The 21937-nt window shown below is 37.4% G+C and overlaps 1 long non-coding RNA gene across 1 annotated transcript in view; it reads right to left on the reverse strand.

Moving 5' to 3' along the window:
• LOC143661450 (uncharacterized) overlaps positions 1-20795 on the reverse strand; it is a 77528-nt gene extending 56733 nt beyond the window's left edge. The window contains exon 1 of the long non-coding RNA XR_013164608.1: positions 20682-20795. This is a non-coding gene — a long non-coding RNA (uncharacterized LOC143661450). The remainder of the gene's footprint in view (positions 1-20681) is intronic.
• Positions 20796-21937: the final 1142 nt, after the last annotated feature.

Consider the following 21937-nt stretch of genomic DNA (forward strand, 5'->3'; position numbering starts at 1 on the left):
GATAAAGTGTTCCAAAGACAACAGGTGTATGAAACCACACACAAGAACTGACTAAGACTTTTCTGCACATTTCCTATAACCTAAACCATACAAATGTCTAACATGGATATTAATGCTATTTAATAAGAGAAGGGAAGTAGATTTTGGCATTGATGCTTGAGTTTAAATGTTACAAGGTACTGAGCATTTTGGTTCAAAGCAAACATTATTGGTAAAATGTTACAGCTAATATACTGACTAAAACATTAACTGTTACTTTTTAGTTGAAAAATGCAGTATAAAAATACGACTTTGTTAAAATATACAGTATGTGTATTATACCACTTTGGGAAATCCAGCTTACTTCTGAAAGCAAATAACACCACCTCGACTGGTATATGTTACCTGTCTTTCTTAATTGTTATAAATTCTATTCTGGAATTAAAAAATAAAGAATATAAATAAATGCAATGAACCTGAATCAAATAAAAATGTTTTAGGAGTTGTTAATAAATTCCTACACTACCGAATAGGCTATATTTCCCCCCAAAATTCTTAATTTGCAAATTTTCTAAGTAATATGTTACAAGAATAGTTCTGAAGCTGACGTAATTAGTATTTATATATGGATTACAGCAACAAAAAGGGTGTCATATTACCCCAGAACTTCAATTTACTCAAAAATGGCATCAGTCTTCTACCTTCTTTAAAGGGTTTATATTCAGTTCTGCTTTATGGAAGAGAAGGAATGAGATGGCAGGAAAGCTACCATTATGATATTGCACATTTCTTCCCCAAATACTGTTTTCAACGGATCCTCAACCAGTGTAGATATAGCTTAAATCACTCATCTGTGCCGGTTCCATTTTCATTCCCTGCAGAGGAAGCGTCTTCATTTGCCGCGGTATTACTAGAGGTGAGATCAGACGGTGCTTGCCTGTCTGCTTCCGGAATTTCATCTCCACTGTCAAAATCAAATTGTTCTCCTTCCTCCTCTTCATTATTATTAGTGTCATATTTCACTTCATTGTCTTCTGGAGCAGGAGGAGGCAGCTCTTGCTGGTCCATACTATGGCTTCCAAAATTCCCCTCTTCGGTTTTGTTAATGGAATGGTAACCCCATCAGAGCCCTTGGCGCGCGCGGCTTCGGTGTCCCCCGAGGATCAAGAATTGAATTTTTAATTGACATGAGATGTGCTATAAGTATAAAAGATGTATTGCTTCCTGAAGACTCAGAAAACAGAATGTAGTGGTTTTCTTTAATAAATTCTGATTGATTATGTCTAAATTTTAGAGAACCTGGGATGAATAAAATATAGCACTAAAACAATTTCTTCTGTTTCCTTTTACCTCTTTAAATGTGCCCCTGGAAAATTTAAAAGTACATATGTGACTCACATAATATTTCTATTGGGCAATGCTGGTCTATAAAATTGATTTTTTTTCAATGAATAAACAAGCTGTGCTATTCAGAAAAAGGCCTTTTGAAGATAGGAAAACTGTCTTTACATGATTTGAATAAAATGTGATGATTTTTACAGTAAGGAAGTTACAGGCCGCATAGATGGAGAGAACGTAGCCCAGTCCAGTGGAAGTGAAGATAGGGTATGAGCAGAATGCTAAACTGGTACTTGTCGTTAGGAGAAACGAAAAGCATGGTGATGGCAGAATTAATGACATGTGTAAAGAGCCAGGGGAAGAGATAGCCTGGGGTATAGGTAGATGCTGAAAACAAGTGCCCTTTGACCAGAGGGTAGCTCTCCGGAAGATGGAGAATGCTGAACATTGCAGTTGGAGAGATGGCAGTTTAATAATTCAAGCTAACCTGTGGCGACGTTAGAAAACTAATAATGGATTTTAATCTAAGAATGTCGTAATCAGATCTGCTTTTTGAGTAAAGCCGAACACATACACACACACAAACACCCCTATGGCAGTATGAACAACTGGAAAAGAAGTAGAAGTGGTGATAAATCATTAATATATATGGAAGAGACACAAGCAATAGTCATTTCTAACTTTAGACTAATTCCTCCCTGGGCCATGTCTGAGCTAACTTCCTGTTTTAAGGAAACCATTTCTCCCTCTCCCCTCTTCTCTAACCTTATAGTTGAACTGCAGCTGTCTTCTTCTAACTTGGCCCAGCCACCCTGGTCAAGAGATGGGCTCTGGAACCAGATGAGCCAATCATGCAACCTCAGAAATGATTAGTCTAGGTAGGGATATGAATACGATCTGAGCCAAGCCAATCAGAGCCATTTGCCTGGATTTTCCAGACTTCTTTTCCTCTCAGACAGCACATTTGTCTGTGTGTCTATAGCTTCTGCTAGCCATTTCCTTGCCACTTGAAGAAAGCTCTTCACAAACCTGCTTTCCTTTCTCTAAAGGTTCCCTTAGCTGCCCTTCTAAGTTATGGTCCTTCATTTCTTCTCCAAATTACATCCAGTAACATTTTTTTAGTTTTTTTTTTTTTTGGTGGGGAGGAGGGGTGCACGGTCTGGGAATCAAACCCGGGCCTCCTGCATGGAAGGCGAGCATTCTACCACTAAATGACCCATGCACCCTACCTCCAGTAAATTTTTTATTTTTTATTTTTTGACATAGGCAGGCATCAGGAAATGAACCCGGGTCTTCAGCATTGCAGGCGAGAACTCTGCCTGCTGAGCCACCGTGGCCTACCCTACCTCTTGTAACTTTTTAAACTTTCATTTTTTGTGTATCTTGTGAATTTTGCTTAGTTTGAATTGGGTTCCCATTACTTGCAAATACAATCTAAATAATACAGAGGCTCTGGCCATATTTCAGGTAAGGTGGTGTGTATTAGGGTAGTAGAAGTAGAAATGGAGAGAAGCTGATAGATTAGAAAGATGTTTAGATTTAGAGAACTAAAGAATTTGGTGATTGACTGGATTTGGGGCAAGAAGCAGAGAAAAGAGTCAACGATGACTGGTTTGCCAATTGTGTGGATGGTGGTGTCATTCACTGAGGACACCCTGGGGAAGACAGACGCATGACTGAACAGGAAGATAATGAATGCCACTTTGGATATAAAGAATTACTTAACAGAGGCTGGATGAGAAGTAGTTGGCAGATTGTAAGAGGAAAACCAGGAGGATGTGGCATCATGGAAGTAAAGACAGGGCAAGGTTTTAAGACAGTAGTTAGAAAAGGAAAGTTTTACAGAACCGACAGCTTCTCTTTCCTCCCTTTACTCAATTTCAATCTCTCCTCTGCCTTTCCTCCCTTCCTTTCCCCTCCTTTCTTTCCCTTCCCTCCTATGCTCCCCACCGCTCCTCTTCACTCCTGTCCTCTCCCCTCTTCCACTCATCCCCTCTTCCTCCCTTCTCCTCCTCGCTCCCTTATTCTTCCTTGGCAAAACTTCTGAGATAATTGATTATCATAAATGTATCAATACTACAATGTCAGTAAATAAAGGTGGAAAAATAAAAAGGGAAACAAAAATACCACGAAACTAGCATAATTTAATTATTGGAATGACATTGAGTTTAAGGATCAAAGTTCCAAGAAGCAACAGCACCTTGAGAAGTAGGAAAAATTAGAAAACTCCATTGAATGATTTAATCAGTTAGTATTATTTATTGCACCATTATTAGGTGTTAGGGTGAGAGTTTTCTGAATATGTTCTGGATGACACGTTGCATTCACCAGTGTGGATCCTGTTTATAATTTTTTCTTCACAGTTATCTGCAGGCTCCAATTGCCTGTTTATCTTTCCATCAAGACCTTAAACTTTCCTTTATAAGGAAATAAGGAACAATTTTTTCACACACTATTTTACCAACTTGATAATAATCTCCTGATTGGGAACCTCTGGCCATAAAGCCATTTGGGAAATACAGGGGACAACATACTCCACTGATGGAAGCACCACGCAGAAGCAGATGACTGATACTTTAAAATATGAAATTTGGGACTAGGGCCTCAAATCAGTAAGCCCCAGATGTGACCCTGTGAAGCTCTCATCCTTAGAAATCACTGGAATATGTTTTCACAAAATGTGTTTTACCTGAAGATAGCATAAGAATAAAGAATAATGGTTAAAGAACATAGGCTACGGACTTACGTAGCCTGGATTCACCTCTCCACTCCCCATGATTTGTGAGAACTTAGAAAATTTCCTTAGCTTCTCTACACCTCAGTTTCTTCTCTCTGCAATGGAAATTATAGGAGAACTTATCTGATAGGGTTGTCATGAGCACTGATGAGATATTACATATAAAGTGCTTGGGAAAATGCCTGGCATTTAAAAAGCATTAATCCATGGTAGCTGATAAGACTGCCATTCTTTTGCCAGTCTCCAGATTTCAGGAGCAGTGAAAGTGGAAACTCTTGGGATAAATCGTTTATAAGCAGTGGAAGACAGGGACCAAACTCCCCAAATCTACCAAGCATGGAGTTAGTTGCTAGGGATAGTGCAGTGACGACAGCCACAGTCCTTGCTCTAACAGTGCATATGGGCCATTGTGGGCTACAGAGAATTAAACACTGTGATACAAAGTGGTATATATAATGGTAAGAGCATAACAGGGTGCTCTGGGAGCTTCTGGGAGGGGCCTCTAACCTAAATCTCAGTACTAGAGATGGTTTTCAAATGATAGTCACCTGAACCAAAGAATGACCAGTAAAGTAGGAATTAGTCAGGTAAAGTGCTGGGAGGGGATGATGAGGCATTTTCAAAATGCCCAGAGGGGTACTGGAGCTGGGGACTTAAAAGCCATCAGGAGTCAAGGCAGCTTCTCTCTACATTGCTCTTCTGCTCTCTGGAACCACACAGCCTCTTCTCCCTGATACTTTCTTATATCTGCTTCATTGCCCACTTTCTTCTCTTTTTCTCTGTGCATTTGCTCATCTACCTACCTTCCTACCTACCTACCTACCTATCTATCTATCTATCTATCTATCTATCTAGCTAGCTAGCTATCTATCTATCTATCTATCTCCAAACCTACTCTCCAGACTTCAGGTTTTTTCCTATTTATAAATAATTTCTACTCTCAGTTGTGCTGAGTGTTCTTTATTTATTCTAAATTCAAAACCTTAAGATGCTGCTCTGTCTGGTTTTTTGGTCCATCTTTTTTCAACTATCTGTAGATAAATTAAACCATATCTGAGCCATGCATAAGTTCATAAATTCAACCTTCAATAGGTCTGTGAGGGTGTGGGAGGTCTTAGAAGTGCACAGGGAAGGTCAAAGTCTCATAGGGCATGTCTACCAGTATGAGCTGATGGCAAATTGGCATCAGCTAATAATTTTAAAATACAACTTATTTTATTGCTATCAAGGCCCTTATGCTACCTTTTTCAACTAATTATTCTATCACTCTAGCTTTGACAGGAGAGAGGAAGTGGTCAGTTTAAAATTATACTCTTTTGAAATAATTGTAACACCTAGTCTTGCAATGACAGAAAATTCATTTGTACTTTCTAAGCTCTCAACTCTTTCCATTTCAAAACTAGTGATAACAGTATTTATCTTGACAGAAGGTAGAGAAAAATCAACATAATATAGGTAGTGTTTTTATACAGTGATTAATACTTAGCTGGTTTACAATAATAATTATTACTCCCATTTTAAAGATGGAAAAACTACAGCTCAGAGAAATAAGTTATTTCCTAAGAGCACAAGACTGAAAAGTGGCAGAAACTGAATTTGAGGGGAGCTCTCTGGCCCAAAATAGGTGCCAGGTTTGTCTCCCATGGAAAGTCATGAAATTGTTTGAATGAAAAAATAACAAATCAATCTGATCATGACATGTGAAAGGATGATAGTACGAAAAATGTGATAGTAAGAAAACCTCCAATCAGAATATTTCAGTGGACCTGGATAGCATTCATATATCTCTGAGCTAGGAAAAATAGTTTTCCAGCAGACATGGAAAGATGCAGAAGATTACACATGTAAATTTACTAAGATTTGGCAATGGATTGGATGGCAAGAATTGTGAGGAGGGAAAAATCAAAGAAATGAGGAGATAAATATCCTAGGTGATTAGGAGAATTAAGAGACAATTAGAGCAAAAACCAATGAGAAGAAGAAACAGCTTATATGAAGTATTGGAAGTATAAAGGTGAAACTCATTTTCTGAACATGTTGGCTGGGCGTTTCAGCAGGACAGTTAGTTGTCAATATGTAACTTACAGAAATCTAGAGTTTGTGGATGCTACAAACTTTGAAGCATCAATATGTTGTTGAGGGGTTGGCGGTAGTGAGGTCTTTACCAAACAAACATGATGTTTTAACTTGAATTTGACTCTATTTTGGGGATGCTTATATAGCATAGAGCTGATAGAAATGATGGAAGATAGTGATATCCAATCAATCCCCTTCTACATACTACTAATCTCTGTTAAGTCAAAACAAGGGGTGAGTTAGGTAGGTATCTGTAAAATGGGATTGCTTAAGTCATGATCATACTTTAGATTACTAAATATAAGAGTAGCAAGTTACAAGTTCCCGAATACAGAATGTTGGGAATATCTTAATTGAAGAAATAGAAGAGGCATTTAGAGATCCTGACAGAGAAGCAAAAGGAAATGACAGAGAATTAAAATAAATCAGGATATTCTAGCACCACAAAGACGAAAGCATAGAAAATTAGAAAAAAAATAGTTATTTACAATGTTAAATATTAGACTATCAATTTAAAGAAGGAAAACAATGTTATATATTTATTGCTTAGAACAATGTAAGAGATTGAAAGTACCCAGTAAATATTTGTTGAGAAGCCAAATTAAGGAATAAATGAATGCATGAGTGAAATGCTGCTAAAAAGTAATACGTGAATGACAAAATGGAAATGAAACTGGGCTTAAACCCCTGTGTACCTCTTAGTCACCGTTCAGATCCCAGCCTCTACATTAGTTTCTCAAGAGATAACATATCCTTCACTAGATTAAATAGCCCTTCTCCCCATACTGTAGCATTCTTAGATTTCACCATCTTTGCCCCTTCTACATTATATATTCCACTAGATGGAAAACTTTATTAAAATAAGAACTATATCTTACTTATCATCAAATATCTAGCATCATACCTGAACACTTTAGACTCCCAGGAAATATTTATTGAATCAATAATTAAAGAGTAAGCATGCTTTTGGCCCTATGGTAACTTAGAGCAGAGCTGATCTTGCAAATATTTCAGATAAGAAATTGTTTTATGGTTAGAAATGAGAGCTTCACTTGAATTGATACCTAAAATTCTATTGTTAAAGCAATTCTTTCTATTTAATCAAGTATTTAACCAGAAATTCCATGTTAAAGTTTACTAACTTCGCAGGACTTTTGGTTGATACTGGTCATTAACAGCTCCTCAGATATCCAGACTTTTTATTTCCTATTAAGGGTATGAAGGACAGGTTTGGATTATGAAACACAGTGAAAAAAATATATAGGGCCATTCAGTCAATAAATGTTTAATGAATATGTAGTATATTCTAAGGTCCTAACTAATCTAAGAATTGGAAATTAAAGACACCTAACTGATCTAAGAATTGGAAGTTAAAGATACATACAATAAAATATTGGCATTGGTCAAGTTGGGGGACAGATGTATAAACAGTATAATAGGGAAGTGCAGTAACAAATACATAAAACATGCTTGCTATACTTAATGGAGCAGGCAATTAACTCTGGCCCCTGGAAAGTGGTACCAAGAGGGAGAAAAAATATTAAAACTGAAGGAGGTGGTAAGATATGACAACAAACTTTTATCTACTTTAGTGACCTGCTCTGAACAGCCACTGCTTGAGAAGCTGTTTCTTGGAGCTTATCTCTAGCCCATCAAGTGTTGAGACACTTAAAGTTTTGTAATATTAACATTTATACAGAACTAAGATTATGCTGACATACTACACATCTTTCTCAGGCTTCACATATTTTGTGTTAAATTTTCTTGGATTAAGAAGTGTTTCTCAAAAAGCACCAGGAAGATGGGGGAACAGGACAGACCAAGTTTACCTCTGCAGCAGCTAGAGAAGTGACAGAAAAATGACCGTGATTCCAGGTGTAAGTGACTTGGGAAGGTCTTCTATGTTACATAGGAAGGTCCAGGTGAAAAAGCTGAGGAACTGAAGGGCAGAGAACCGGAGACCATCCAGGCAGTGCGAAGAGCTTTTAGTGCTCCTTTCCAAATGGAGGGTGGGAGCCCACAGGGGTGCACGGAAAGGGACACCAGGCCTAGGAGGTAGCTAACCACATTCCTCAAACGAGTCACACCCACACGTGTCACCCCAGCCCCCATGTTCCACAGCACACCCTCTTCACCCCATGTACTTGAGCCCTGCCCTCCAGCGGCCAAACAGACCTGTCCTGCCACTCCCTCCCCATAGACCCACGCATCCTCACCCCACCTCTACCTGCCAGGCACACATGCTAGCCCAGCCATCCCACCCCTCACCAGCATCCTGCCTCCCCCAACACTTGCAGGAGTTCATATGTGCATCCATGCCACAACTCCCCCACTTTGTGCACACACACATCTTCATCCCCCCACCCTGCACATGCGTACTCCCTTGCACCACCACATGCACACACCCATGCTCCACCCCAGCCCTACCCGTAGGCACTCACATATGCATCTATGCCACTCCCCACTGCTGCTGCATCCACACCCCCACCCTGCCCCCCATGCCCAGCACACTCAAATACCAGTGCCCAGCTCCCCTCCCATGCCCCATCCCAAGACTTGCGAACCATGCACCTGCACCCCGTCCCCACCCCTGCACAAGCACACACCTGAACCCCACCTCTGCACACGAGGGCATCACCCCCCGTGCCCCGACCTCTGCAGCCCAAACTCCGCATCCCAACCTCCACGAACCCTATGTCCACACGTGCACCTGTGCCCTGCTCACACACCCTCCCCCACGCCACACCCTCCTAGTCCTCACATCTTGCCCTCCCATGTGCCACACGCGGCAGGGCACACACCCACACTGGCTCCCAATCTGCCTCCTGCCACACCTTGCCTCCATATCCCCCACTCCTTACCCTGCCCGAGCTGCACCCTGTCCCCACAACCACTATGCTACCACCACACAACCCAGCGAATTGCACCCTATGATCCTGGGCAACAATGTAGTGCCTCCCACCCTGTCCCTAGCCCTGTTTTGTGCCCTGCCACTGCACCTCTGCATCCCACCTTCCACCCTGCATCCTACCCCACAAATACAAAACCTTAGATGACTGAGGGAAATCAACTTCCAAAGTAACCCTATCAAGATAATTACATGTCTCAAAGGAAACAGAAAATCACAAAGCATATGAAGATGCAGACAGAGATAGCCCAGTCTAATGGCCAAATTAAAAACACTGGAGGAGACACAGACTTTAGAACAAGTAATCAAAGATGTTCATACAACTCTACTAAATAAAATCAATGGTTGACTAACGACATAAAGGAGAACAGCACAAATAAAAAATATACTAGAGATGTACAACAGCAGATGTGAAGAAGCAGAAAAAAAATAAGCAAACTAGAGGACAGTACAATTGAATTCAAATGCACAAAAGAACAAATGGCAAAAAAGATGGAAATATTTGAGTTGGATCTCAGGGAAATAATGGACAGCATGAAGCACTCAAATATAAGAATCATTAGTGTCCCAGAAAAAGAAGAGAAGAGTAAAGGGCTAGGAAGATTAGTTGAGGGCATAATGGGGGGAAATTTTCCAACCCTTATAAAAGACATAAATATGCAATCAAAGAATCCCAATGAAACTCAAATAGAATAAATCCAAATAAGCCTACCCCAAGACACATACTAATCAGTCTGTCAAATGAAGAAAGACAGAAAATCCTGAAAGCAGCAAGAGAAAAGTGATCTAATGTATACAAGGGGAACCACATAAAACTGAGCTCGTACTACTCAACAGGAACCATGGAGATGAGAAGGTAATGGTAGGATATATTTAAGATTCTGAAAGAGAAAGACCTCCAGCCAAGAATTTTGTACTCAGCCAAATTGTCCTTCAAAAGTGAGGGAAAGATTAAAATTTTCAGACAAATGCTGAGAGAATTTGTCAAGAGACCTGCCCTACAAGAACTAAAGGGAGTTCTGCTGTCTAAAGAGAAAGGTCTGGAAATGGGTACAGAACTGAAGAGTACCAACAAAAGCACACTTAAGCAAGGGTAATTTAAAGAATAAAAATAATAAGATGGAAAATAATATATAGATCTGACAAATAAAAGGTTAAGATGGTAGATTCAAGAAATGCCTTTACAATAATAACTTTGAATGTTAGCACACTAAACTCACAAGTTAAAAGATATAGACTGGCAGAATAGATCAATAAATATGATCCATCTATATGCTGCTTACAAGAGACTTATCTTAGACCCAAGGATACAAATAGATTGAAAGTGAAAGGATGGTATGTATGAGTTTTTTCTTTTTCTTTTTCTGGAGAGATGTAACTGTTCTAAGGAATAACCATGGTGATGAATATACAACTATGTGATGATATTGTGAGCCACTGATTGTACACCAAAGATGGAATGCTCATATGTTAAGAATATTCATGTTTATATGCTGCTTTGTTTTGTCAATAAAAATATATTTTTTTAAAAAGTGAAAGGATGGAAAAAAATGTTCCATACAAGTTGTAACCAAAAGAAAGCAAGAGTAGCTATACTAATATTGGACAAAACAGATATTAAATATAAAGACATCATAAGAGACAAAGAAGGACACTACATATTAATAAAAGGGACAATTCACCAAGAAGAAATAACAATCTTAAATGTTTATGCTCCCAATCAAGGAACTCCAAAAGTACATGAGGCAAACATTGGCAAAACTGAAGGGAGCCATAGACATTTTAACAATAATTGTAGAAGACTTCAATACACCACTCTCCTCTATAGACAGAACAACCAGAAAGAGAGTCAACAAGGAAATAGAGAGTTTAAACAATTTGATAAGCAAATTAGAACTAAAAGACATATATACATCAAAACACCCTGAAACACCAAAATATACATTATTCTCTAGTGTTCATGGAACAGTCTCCAGGATAAATCATATGCTGGGGCACAAAACAGGCCTTTATAAATTTAAGAAGATTAAAATTATTCAAAGCACTTTCTCTAGTCATGATGGAATGAACCTGGAAATCAACGACCACTAAAGAACCAGAACTTTCACAAATATACGTGGATTAAATAACACACTCTTAAACAACCAGTGAGTCAAATAAGAAATTGTTAGAGAAATTAGTAACTATCTGGAGGTGAATAAAAATGAGAATACAACATATCAAAACTTATGGGATGCAGGAAAGGCAATGCTGAGAGGCAAATTTATTGCCCTGAATGCCTATGTTAAAAAAGAAGAAAGAGCAAAAATGGAGGATTTAACTACTCACCTGGAGGAACTTGAGAAAGAATAGCAAACTTATCCCAGAGCAAACAGAAGAAGATAAATAACAAAGATTAAAGCAGAATTAAATAAATTGGAAAACAAAAGAACAATAGAAAGAATCAATAAAACAAAAAGTTCTTTGAAAAAATCAACCAAATCAATGGATCACTAGCTAGACTGACAAAGAAAGAAAGAGAGATTGAATGCGAATAAACTAATATCTGAAATGAGAGGGAGATAGCTACCACAGACCCTGAAGATATTTTAATAAAAAAGGATAAGAGGATACTATGAACAACCTACACCAACAGAGTAGACAACTTAGATGAAATGGAAACACATGAACAAGCTATACTGACTCGAGAAGAAACAGAAGATCTCAACAAATCAATCACAACTAAAGAGATTTAACCAGTCATCAAAAATATTCCTACAAAGAAAAACCCAGGGCCAGATGGCTTCACAGGAGAATTTTATCAAATATTCTGAAAATAACTAAGACCAATCCTGCTCAAACTCTTACAAAAAACTGAGGAGAAAGAAACCCTACCTAACTCATTTATAAAGCTAACATCACTCTAATACCAAAACTGGGTAAATATGCTATTACAAAGCAAAACTATAGGCCAATCCCCCCTAAGTGAATATCAACAAAATACTAGTAGATCAAATCTAATGGCACATTGAAAGAATCAAAACCACAACCAAGTGGGGTTTATAGCAGTAATGCAAGGGTGGTTCAATATGAAAAACTCAATCAATGTAATAGAGCACACTAACAAAAGGGAAAAAAATCATATGATCATCTTAGTTGATGCTGAAAAAGCATTCAATAAAATTCAACATCCGTTTCAGATGAAAACACTTCAAAAGATAGGAATTCAAAGTAACTTCCTCAATATGATAAAAGGGTATATATGAAAAAAATATAGCCAGCATCATACTTAATGCTGAGAAACTGAAAACCTTCCCACTAAGATTTGGAACATGACAAGGATGCCCTCTGTCACCACTATTATTCAACATTGTAGTAGAAGTTCTAGTTAGCACAATAAGGCAGAAAAAAGAAATTAAAGGCATCTAAATTGGAAAGGAAGAAGTAAAACTTTCATTATTTGAAGATGACATGATACCATACATGGAAAATCCTGAGAAATCTATGACAGAGTTTCATGAGCTAATTAACAAATTCAGCAAAGTGGTGGCCTATAAGATTAATGTGAAAAATCAGTAATGTTTCTATACACAAGCAATGACCTAACTAAGGAGATAATTAAGGAAAAAAAATTCCATTCAAAATAGCAATCAAATGGGCAGGCCACGGTGGCTCAGCAGGCAAGAATGCTTGCCTGCCATGCCAGAGGACCTGGGTTCAATTCCCGGTGCCTGGCAATGTAAAAAAACAAAAAAAGAAAAATAGCAATCAAAAGAATCAAGTATTTAGGTGCAAACTTGACAGGGATTTAAAGGACCTGTACACAGAAACTATATAACATTGCTAAAAGAAATCAAGGAAAATATAAATAGGTGGAAAGATATTCCTTACTTATGGATAGGAAAGTTAAATGTAGTTGTCATTTCTCCAATGCAATACTAATCAAAATTCCAATATCTACTTTGAAGACTAGGAAAAGCTAATTATCAAATTCATTTGGAAGGGGAAGAGATGTCGAATAGCTAAAAATATCCTTAAAATGAAGAACAAAGTGGGAAGATGAACACTTCCTGTTTTTAAAGCTTATTATAAAGCCATAGTGGTCAAAACAGCATAGCTGTCACAAAGATAGAAGAATTAACCAATGGAATTGAATCGAGAGTGTGGAAATAGACTACTAAATCTACGGTCAACTGATCAACAAGGCCTCCAAATCCACTGAACTGGGACAAAACAGTCTCTCAAATAAATTGGCATGGGAGAACTGGATATCAATACCCAAAAGAATGATAAAAGATCCTTACCTTACACTCAATACAACAATTAACTCAAAGTGGATCAAAGACCTAAATATAAAAACCAGCAACATAAAACTCCTAGAAGAAAATATAGGGAAACATCTTTAAGACCTAGTAATAGAAGGTAGCTTCCTAAACTTTACACACAAAGCACAGGCAATAAAAGGAAAAATAGATAAATGGGCACTCCTCAAAATCAAATGCTTCTGCACTTCAAAAGATTTTTTCAAAAACGTGAAGAGGCAGCCAACACAATGGGAGAAAATATTTGGAAATCACATATCAAATAAAAGTTTGATATCCTATAAACATAAAGAAATCATATAACTCAACAACAAAAGAACAAACAACATAATTATAAAATGGGCTAAAGATACAAACAGAAATTTTTCTGAAGAGAAATACAGATGGCTCAAAAGCACATGAAGAGACACTCATCTTCATTGGCTATGAAGGAAATGCAGATCAAGACTACAGTGAGATATCACATCACCCCTATAAGAATGACTGCTATATAACAAACAGGAAACTATAAATGTTGGAAAGGATGTGAAGAAATTGGGACACTCATTCACTGCTGGTGAGAATGTACAATATTACCACTCCTATGGAAGACAGTTTGGTGGTTCCTTATGAAACTAAATATTGAGTTGCCCATGACCCAGCAATACCAATACTTGGTATATAGATAGAAGAATAGAAAGCAGTGACACAAACAGACATTTGCACACCGATGTTTGTAGCAGCATATTCACAGTTGCCAAAAGACGGAAGCAATACACATGCCCTTCAAGAGATGAGTGGATAAATAAAATGTGGTATATACATATAATGAAATATTATGCAGCAGTAAAATGAAGTGACGTCCTGAAGCATATGACAGCATGTCTGAACCTTGAGGACACAATGCTGAATTAAATCAGCCAGACACAAAAGGACACATACTGTGCAATTTTGCTTTTATGACCTTGGTAAAGATAAACTCAGAAGCTTATGAAACAGAATAGAGGGGTCCTAGAGATACATGGAAGCTAGAGATGGGCAAACAGTTAGCTAATGAGGTTGAACTTAAATATAAAGGAGTAGATAGAAGTAATAAGGTAGTTCATTAGTGGGTCTATAAGTAATATTGCCATATTGAAGATGAACATGATCAAAAGGGGTTGTATAGAGCCATGTATCCCACAGACTAACACTACAAATATAAATAAGTTATTGTATGAACTACTTCAAAGATATAAATCTTGTCCAAAGAGTTTATGACATTGGGGTATAGAGTGAAAACAACTATTGCATGCTCTGGTCTATGTCTAACAGGAAGACACCAACAGTACAACAGCAATAGTCAGGGGGTGGGGGTTGGGGACAAGAATTAAGGGGAGATTTGGATTTTGTACTTGGTGAGGGTGTGTTTACTGGTTATTTTTCTCCTAGGGGCAATGAAATTGTCTAAAATTGAGAGTGTTGATGATTATACCACTAAGCGAGGATAATGTGAGACATGGATTGTTCACTTTGGACATCATACATGATGCCCAATGGATGGAAGTGGCTGAAGGATACACTGAACTGTGGTATATACATATGATCTAATATTGTGCTGCCACAGAAAAGAACAACTCATAAGGCATGCTTTGTTGTGAATGAACCTGTGGGACATTACTGATGCAAAATAAGCCAGAAACAAAGGAGTGAATTTTGTATAGTCTCATTTAGAAATACTTAAAAGAAAATTGGGGCCTTGATTATAAGCTCTTATAGCAGTCACATTTAGCCCAGAGCTGTAATTGTTATTTCTAGATTTTGAGAGGCTGTACTATATACGTATAACCTGGTACTTCCCTGAAACTTTGCATATTTGTGTGTCACCTAAGGCTCAGAGTAGGAGTTCTGCAGTTTTGAAGGTCAGCATTGTCACATACCACAACTGGTAAAGAGACTGAAAAAGAGATCAAGCTTCAATTAGAGATAAGAAACAAGTTGACCGGGTCGGGTCTAAGGCAAATCAGAATACAGGTAGAAGGAGGATATTGTATTTTAGAAACTCATATACTCTATGAGACCAAAGGAAGAAATGTTTATTTAGTCCAAAACCTAAATTTTCTGTAGCATATAATCTAACCCAACCTGCTTGAATAGATTATTTAAATAACCTAAATTTAGGGAACCCAAAATGGAATGAGGGCTTATAATCCTCTATAGCTGAATGTAATGCCCAGATACATTCCAGATAATTAAAAAGTATTGGTGGGTGAAATGGTGACTCAGTGGCAGAATTCTCACCTGCCATGCCAGAGACCCAGGTTTGATTTCCAGAGCCTGCCCATGCCAAAAAAAAAAGTATTGGCAAAGTGCCTTGAGGAATGGGAGAAAATATATAAAACTATTAAACTTTACCACTGGGAAAACTCCTGATACTGTCTCAAACATCACTCTCAAGTCAGTAGGCCAAGACCTTGATCTTGAGGCTTCCTCTTGTGACATTTATGAAGCAGAAAAGCTAAGCTTACCTATAGTTATGCCTAGGAGTTAATTCCAGAGGACCTCTTTTGTTACTCAGATGTGGCCTTTCTCTCTCTCTAAGCCTAACCTTGCAAGTAAAATCATTATCCATCACCCTACATGGGACTTGACCACCAGGAGTGAAAATCTCCCTAGTAACATGGGATATGATTCAAAGGGATGAGCCTGGCTTTGGCACTGTGGAATCAACAATATTTTCCTGACCAAAAGGGGGAAAAGAATTGTAACAGATAAGGTATCAGTGGCTAAGAGAGTTCAAATAGAGTTGAGAGGCTATTGTGGAGACAACTCATGCAAACTTCAGCTAGCTATTACTAGTTATCATGGTTTGCCAAATTCCATCAAAACCATTCCTGCCAACCCTAAAAAACACCTAGGACTCTATCTGAGATTCTACAAAATTTCCATGCACTATGATAACTTTACAGAAACCTACAACCTCCAGATGGGTTCCTAGGCCACATAAGTCCTAAAACCCAAAGGGGCCAGCCTCTCCAGAACCTCAACAATTACCCCTGAAGATTGGGAGAAAGATCAAAGGAGAAGGTGGTGCTATACAGAGAAGATAGGATTTAACAAATGAGTATGATTGCTGGATCATTATATTGATATTTCATTTAGTCTCCAGTGTCTTAGAGCAGTTAGAAGAAAAAACCCTAAAATTGTGGAACTAGAAGCCATACCAAATTCTGAAATCTATTCTATAACTCATTGTTGCAAGGTGCTTTAAAATTTATTGCGTTTTTTGTATATATGATATATTTCACAATAAAAAATTTAAAAAGAAGTATTCTCAATTTTTGTTTTTTAATTTTGTGATTCATATCTTCCCTTTTCTATTCCCAATCTCTATTCTCCATACGAATATTAAAAAGTAAATGGAAAAATATAAAAATATGTTATCAGAATGTCAGTCCACTGACCCAGAGAAAAAAAATGATGCATTTCATGAAATGAAGAGGCTTTCACAACTTCTAATTTGAACTTATACTTGAATTAAGATATAATTAAATGAAATGAAAATTTAAAAATAAAGGTTAAAGTACAGTTGTGTTATGTGAGTGAAACAATTATTGTGAATAAGGAGGTATTTAGTGGACAGAAGAAAGATTTTAGTAGATAAAGAACTGAGAGAGAAGTTTTGTCCAGTTCATTCTGGTTTCTGTATTTGTCTTGTAACTAATTTCCTGGTCACTTAGTGGTTAGGGAGTTGAGAGTTTACAACAGGATCAGCTACATAATTTGCAGGGCTCTCTTTTCAAACATGAACAATTACAGGACAGCAACAGCAAAGCATTACCTCAAATGTGGGGTCCTTCTCAGCATGGGGACCTGTGACGTTGCATAGTTTCCACATGAAGCCGGACCCCATTGGCAATTCCCAATTTGGGAGGTACGCAAAAAACTTGGACCAAGAAACTCTTCTTTTTTTGAAAATGAGTTTTATTTCGAATGAACAAGTAGATAGCAAAAAAATGGTTTGAAATAAAGTTTCAGGAAGAGCCCAAAGTCCTTAACAACATATTTGTTTTACCATTACGATCTGTAAGTTTCATTTCATACATGCTATCTTAGAGTTCTTTAGAGATTTAGTCGTCAGCTTAGAATACATGTTTTTGAATGACTCATTTTAAACCAAGAGAAGTAACTAAAGCCACATCTATATAGGGCATCAAGGAAAAGGTGATAATTTTCTGGGTGATGCTGAAGAAGTAGTCTGGTTAATATGAATAACAGAAGGGCTTGGGTCTTGAAATTCATAAGCTGTTTGCTCAGTTTACCTTGTATTGCTAAAACGAGGTGCTGTGTTTGATATCAAATATCAAAGTGACCACTGTCATCCCTTTAGTGATAAGGGATCTGTGCGAGCTTTACTACTTTCAGGTATTGCTTCAGAATTAACTGTACTGACTTGGTGAACATAAAAAATATATATTTTGTGCCCTCTCCTAAGATTAATTTATTCTACTCTAAGATGAATAATGGTAGACCAGATACCTATTCAAAAGTACTAAAAACTAAGTTCTAGTATAAACTGAAGTATAGATAATATGCCACAGTTCTGGAGCAGCAACACAGGAATATTGGTGTACATAGGGAAAACTTCAAAATGTAAATCTTCAAGAGCAGTGGTTAAAAATATATAGACTATCACTAAATAATTACTTCAATTAATAAGATGAATTTTATTAAAGAAGGGTAAAGGCAGCTATTTCTTCTAGAAACCCTATACCTGATGTTGTTAGACTATAGGGAATTCTATAAAGCCCAAAGTTTATACTTATCTTAGAGAAATTTTCTGGTTGGTTACCATTCAAAACATCTTGCTAAAGGGCTCAGTTTAACCAAGTATCTTTTTATTTTCCTTTACAAGTCTTGAAAGTATAGTGTTGGGCTTCTCTCCCTTGATTAGTTTCCAAAATAGCAGTGGGAATCAAAATTATAAACTCTTACCTACTTTTTACTAAATCCATCAAAGAAAGATTATGTAGAATAGAAACCTGGTACAGTTTTTGGGTTTCTTTGAACCTTACTAACCACATATTCCTAAAGAAACAAAAAAAGCTCATTATCTACACAAGATGAGTGTGCTGAATTGAATTCTATTTTATGCCCAGACTATTTTTCTCTTCAATCAATCTCACTTGTCTACATTGCATGTAACTAAATAAGATAATAAATTTTTGATGCCAGATTCCACGATGTGGTTTACTAAAGTATATCTTTTCTTCCTCCTCCACACTCTTTCTTAGCTAAACCTAACTTTCTTGGTGCTGACCCTAAAGCGTCCAGGATCAATATATTTTTATAAAGTTAACCGATTTGGGGGGTGAAACTTTCTCTTCCAACTTTTACATGACAATGAGGGAGCTGAAAAATGTGGAGATAAAGGAAACAGATGATATCACTAATTTCCTCTTACAGCTAACATTTTTAAAGCCTTTTCACTGCTAGGCACTATTCTAAGTATCTTTATAACTTCAGTGCATCTTTTAAAATTTTCACTTTAGAAGTTGGTTTTATGTATTAATTATACCTTTTAAAATCTATGTAATGTTCTGATGGTAGAAAATAGGGATTCTTAATCAACCAGTGGTCCTCACTTGCAATTGCATTTTGAAGTCACCTCCAAGAATTTAACTTCAATACTATGCCAGTAGGCAGTCCTAGATATGATAGAATGGAATATAGTTGTTCTAAATGTCTTCCTTATCAGTCTCCTATTTTTGTTTATGCCTCATATTGTGCCAGTTTGACTTATATTACTTTTTATAAAAATGGATATCAAGCAACCACCATCCTATATTGGTAGCCTACAACCTTCAAATGTCTTTGCCTTGTGTTTTGTTTTTGCTCCTATTTTCTTAAAATGAATAAAAATAAAAAACGAAGATAACCTTTAGAAATGACTCATCTCGTGACTACAATCTGTCCACGTTGCCTTCATTCTGAAATACTGATACTGGAAATGTGAATAGTTTTCCCCAAACCATTTTGACTTCCCAAGCCACATCACCACATCACAGAGATGTCAGGCGATAGAGGGTTATGCCATCTGTCAGTCTCTGGAGTCATTGTCAAATAGTGTTGATGCAGACCCAAGAGTTTTTGGCTGGAATAAGGGGAAATTCATGGAAACAGATTTTTCTTTATTTTAGCTCCCATGTTTTCAAGCTCAAGAAGCTTCAAAGGAAATGTAAGAAAGCATGAAACCATGCAAAATAAAATGAATGCAAATTCTGGCCAAATTTCTGCACATTAAAATCAGCAAGTTATCACATGGATGGAAAAATTTTCTAAAATAAATACTATCTTCCATTTTGTTTCTGTTTCTATATCATTTCCTCCTGCCTTGAATTGACAACCTCAGAGGTACTTCCATTACCTCTGAGAAGCTCAGTGGGGCCTGGAGAAGAAGCGTGATTATGGATACTGTCAGCAATCCTTTAAACTATTCCTGGTTGGGCCATGCATAAAATCCAGAATGCCACAATGATAATTAGAGCACCACTTTATTAACATCTGACCCAGAACTCAAAACCTCTCATGTAGGGCAATTTGTGAAAAGCTGCCTTTTTAGCAAAGATTTTGAGCTTGATGCTCAATTTTCTGTTCATTGTCAGCCTCCTCGACTGCTGTACCTTCCACTCCCCAAATCTTAATCTCAAGGGAAAGGTCAGGTTTCAAAGCAAGAATTGGTGTGACTCATGACTTAATTTTAGTAGGGCAGAGTTAAAAAAGGGAAAGACCTGGTGAGGCTTGACTGAGGGGATCTGTTTACTTTATGTACATGGAAAATAGGAATTATGACAGAAAAGGATGGGATCTGGGTTGAAGTTTGAGACACTTTACCATGCCCACTTGATTTATGGTTCAAATACTAATCGATCTGTAAAGTTAGCAATTTCTCTTTTCCAGGGTCAGAAGATGAAGCTAGAAAAGGAGATGAACATATGTGTAACTGGGTTAAAAAAGGGTAAAAAGGTTCAGGCTTTAACATATGCCATTTTATATCAACTTTCAAGCCTGGCAAGGAGAGGAACTGGGGTTGTTAATATTTAGATATCTATCTAGCCAGCAAATTGACAGATAAATCTGCTAAGCAAAAAATCTCAATATGGAGTACTTTAAGTTTCAATGTTCATTTGAGGATAGATTTTGAAGGAATCAATGCTACCCCAAAATATTAATTACCCATGAGACAAACTGATTGCAAACATGGCTCCAACTTTCCAGCCCTCCCCATATCCACACCCTTTGAAATATTACTTAAAAGCAAGTCCCATCAATGGGTGGATTCTACTTCCCCACCATTTAAATCCAGACTGGATGTATGACTTACTTTGGTCAACAGAATGCAGCAGAAGCCAAATGCATCAGTTCCAAGACTAGGCTTCAAAAGATCTTTATCGCTTCCCTCCATTCTCTTGGAACATTTTCATCCTCATGAAAACAAATTCAGGCTAGCCTGCTGGAGTATGAGGGATCACATGGGAGAGAGCTGAGTTATTCCAAGGAAATCACATTAGCACAACACGGGCCATACCTAACCCACACCTGACCAGAGATGCACGAGCAAGCCCACCTGAGACCAGCCAAACCAGGCCCAGATGAGAAGGACCACCTATATGATTCATAGACTTGGGAGCAAATATATGTGTTTACTGATCTATGTCATTGTGTTGTTATTGTAGACAGCACTATTTTAACAGCAGATGGCTGCCACAGCCAGCCTGAACATTATTGGCTAGACAAAGCAAAATAGAATTATACTTAAGACAACATAAGCCATTTGTAGAACTTTGGAAAATGATCTAACCAGGAAATTTTGTGAACCCTTCTATACATACATAGATGTTTCCCACATCTCTGACATCAGTCACACTATTACTTCTGCTTTAATACCTTTCTCATCTTTATTTACATACATAAGTCATTCTTCAGGACTCAGATCAGATGTCAGCTATTCCAGGAAACAGATCCTGAACCCAAAGGCTGGTTAAATCCTTCTCTCTGGGCTCCCGAAACACCCGGGTCATGTGACTATCTTATCTCTTAAATCTGTATAGCAAGTAGAATCTCTGTGATGTCTCCATTTCTTTAGCTTACTCCACTCTACCTTCCACACTCAACAATCCTTGGAATCAATTCTAAGATTTGCAATTATTAACAAGTCACTAATCTTCTGAAATATATACGAATCTTTATCACATGTGACCACCATGTATACTTGAAAAAACTGAACACACCTTATTTACATATATATATATGCAATTATAAACTGGCATTTTTTTCTGTGAATTTTTATTAATCTTCCTCCACCTCTCACTAAACTATAAAGGTAATGAGGGCAGAGACCTTGCCTTCTTTTTCTCATTACGGCATACTCAGTGCTTAATAAATGTTCCATGCCATTTTAAGAAATTTACATGTATTATTTCATTTAATACTCACAATAGCCTGTGGGAGACAGACTTATTTTCCTTTTTAACACATAAGGAAAGTGAGGCACTAGAAACTTCACAGATATTTGTTAAACTGAACTATTTGCTCTAGCAGCGGACACACACACACAAAAAAAAGCAAGAAAAATGAATA

Source organism: Tamandua tetradactyla, chromosome 2 (assembly GCF_023851605.1).
Source record: "Tamandua tetradactyla isolate mTamTet1 chromosome 2, mTamTet1.pri, whole genome shotgun sequence".
Taxonomy (NCBI): Eukaryota; Metazoa; Chordata; class Mammalia; order Pilosa; family Myrmecophagidae; genus Tamandua; species Tamandua tetradactyla.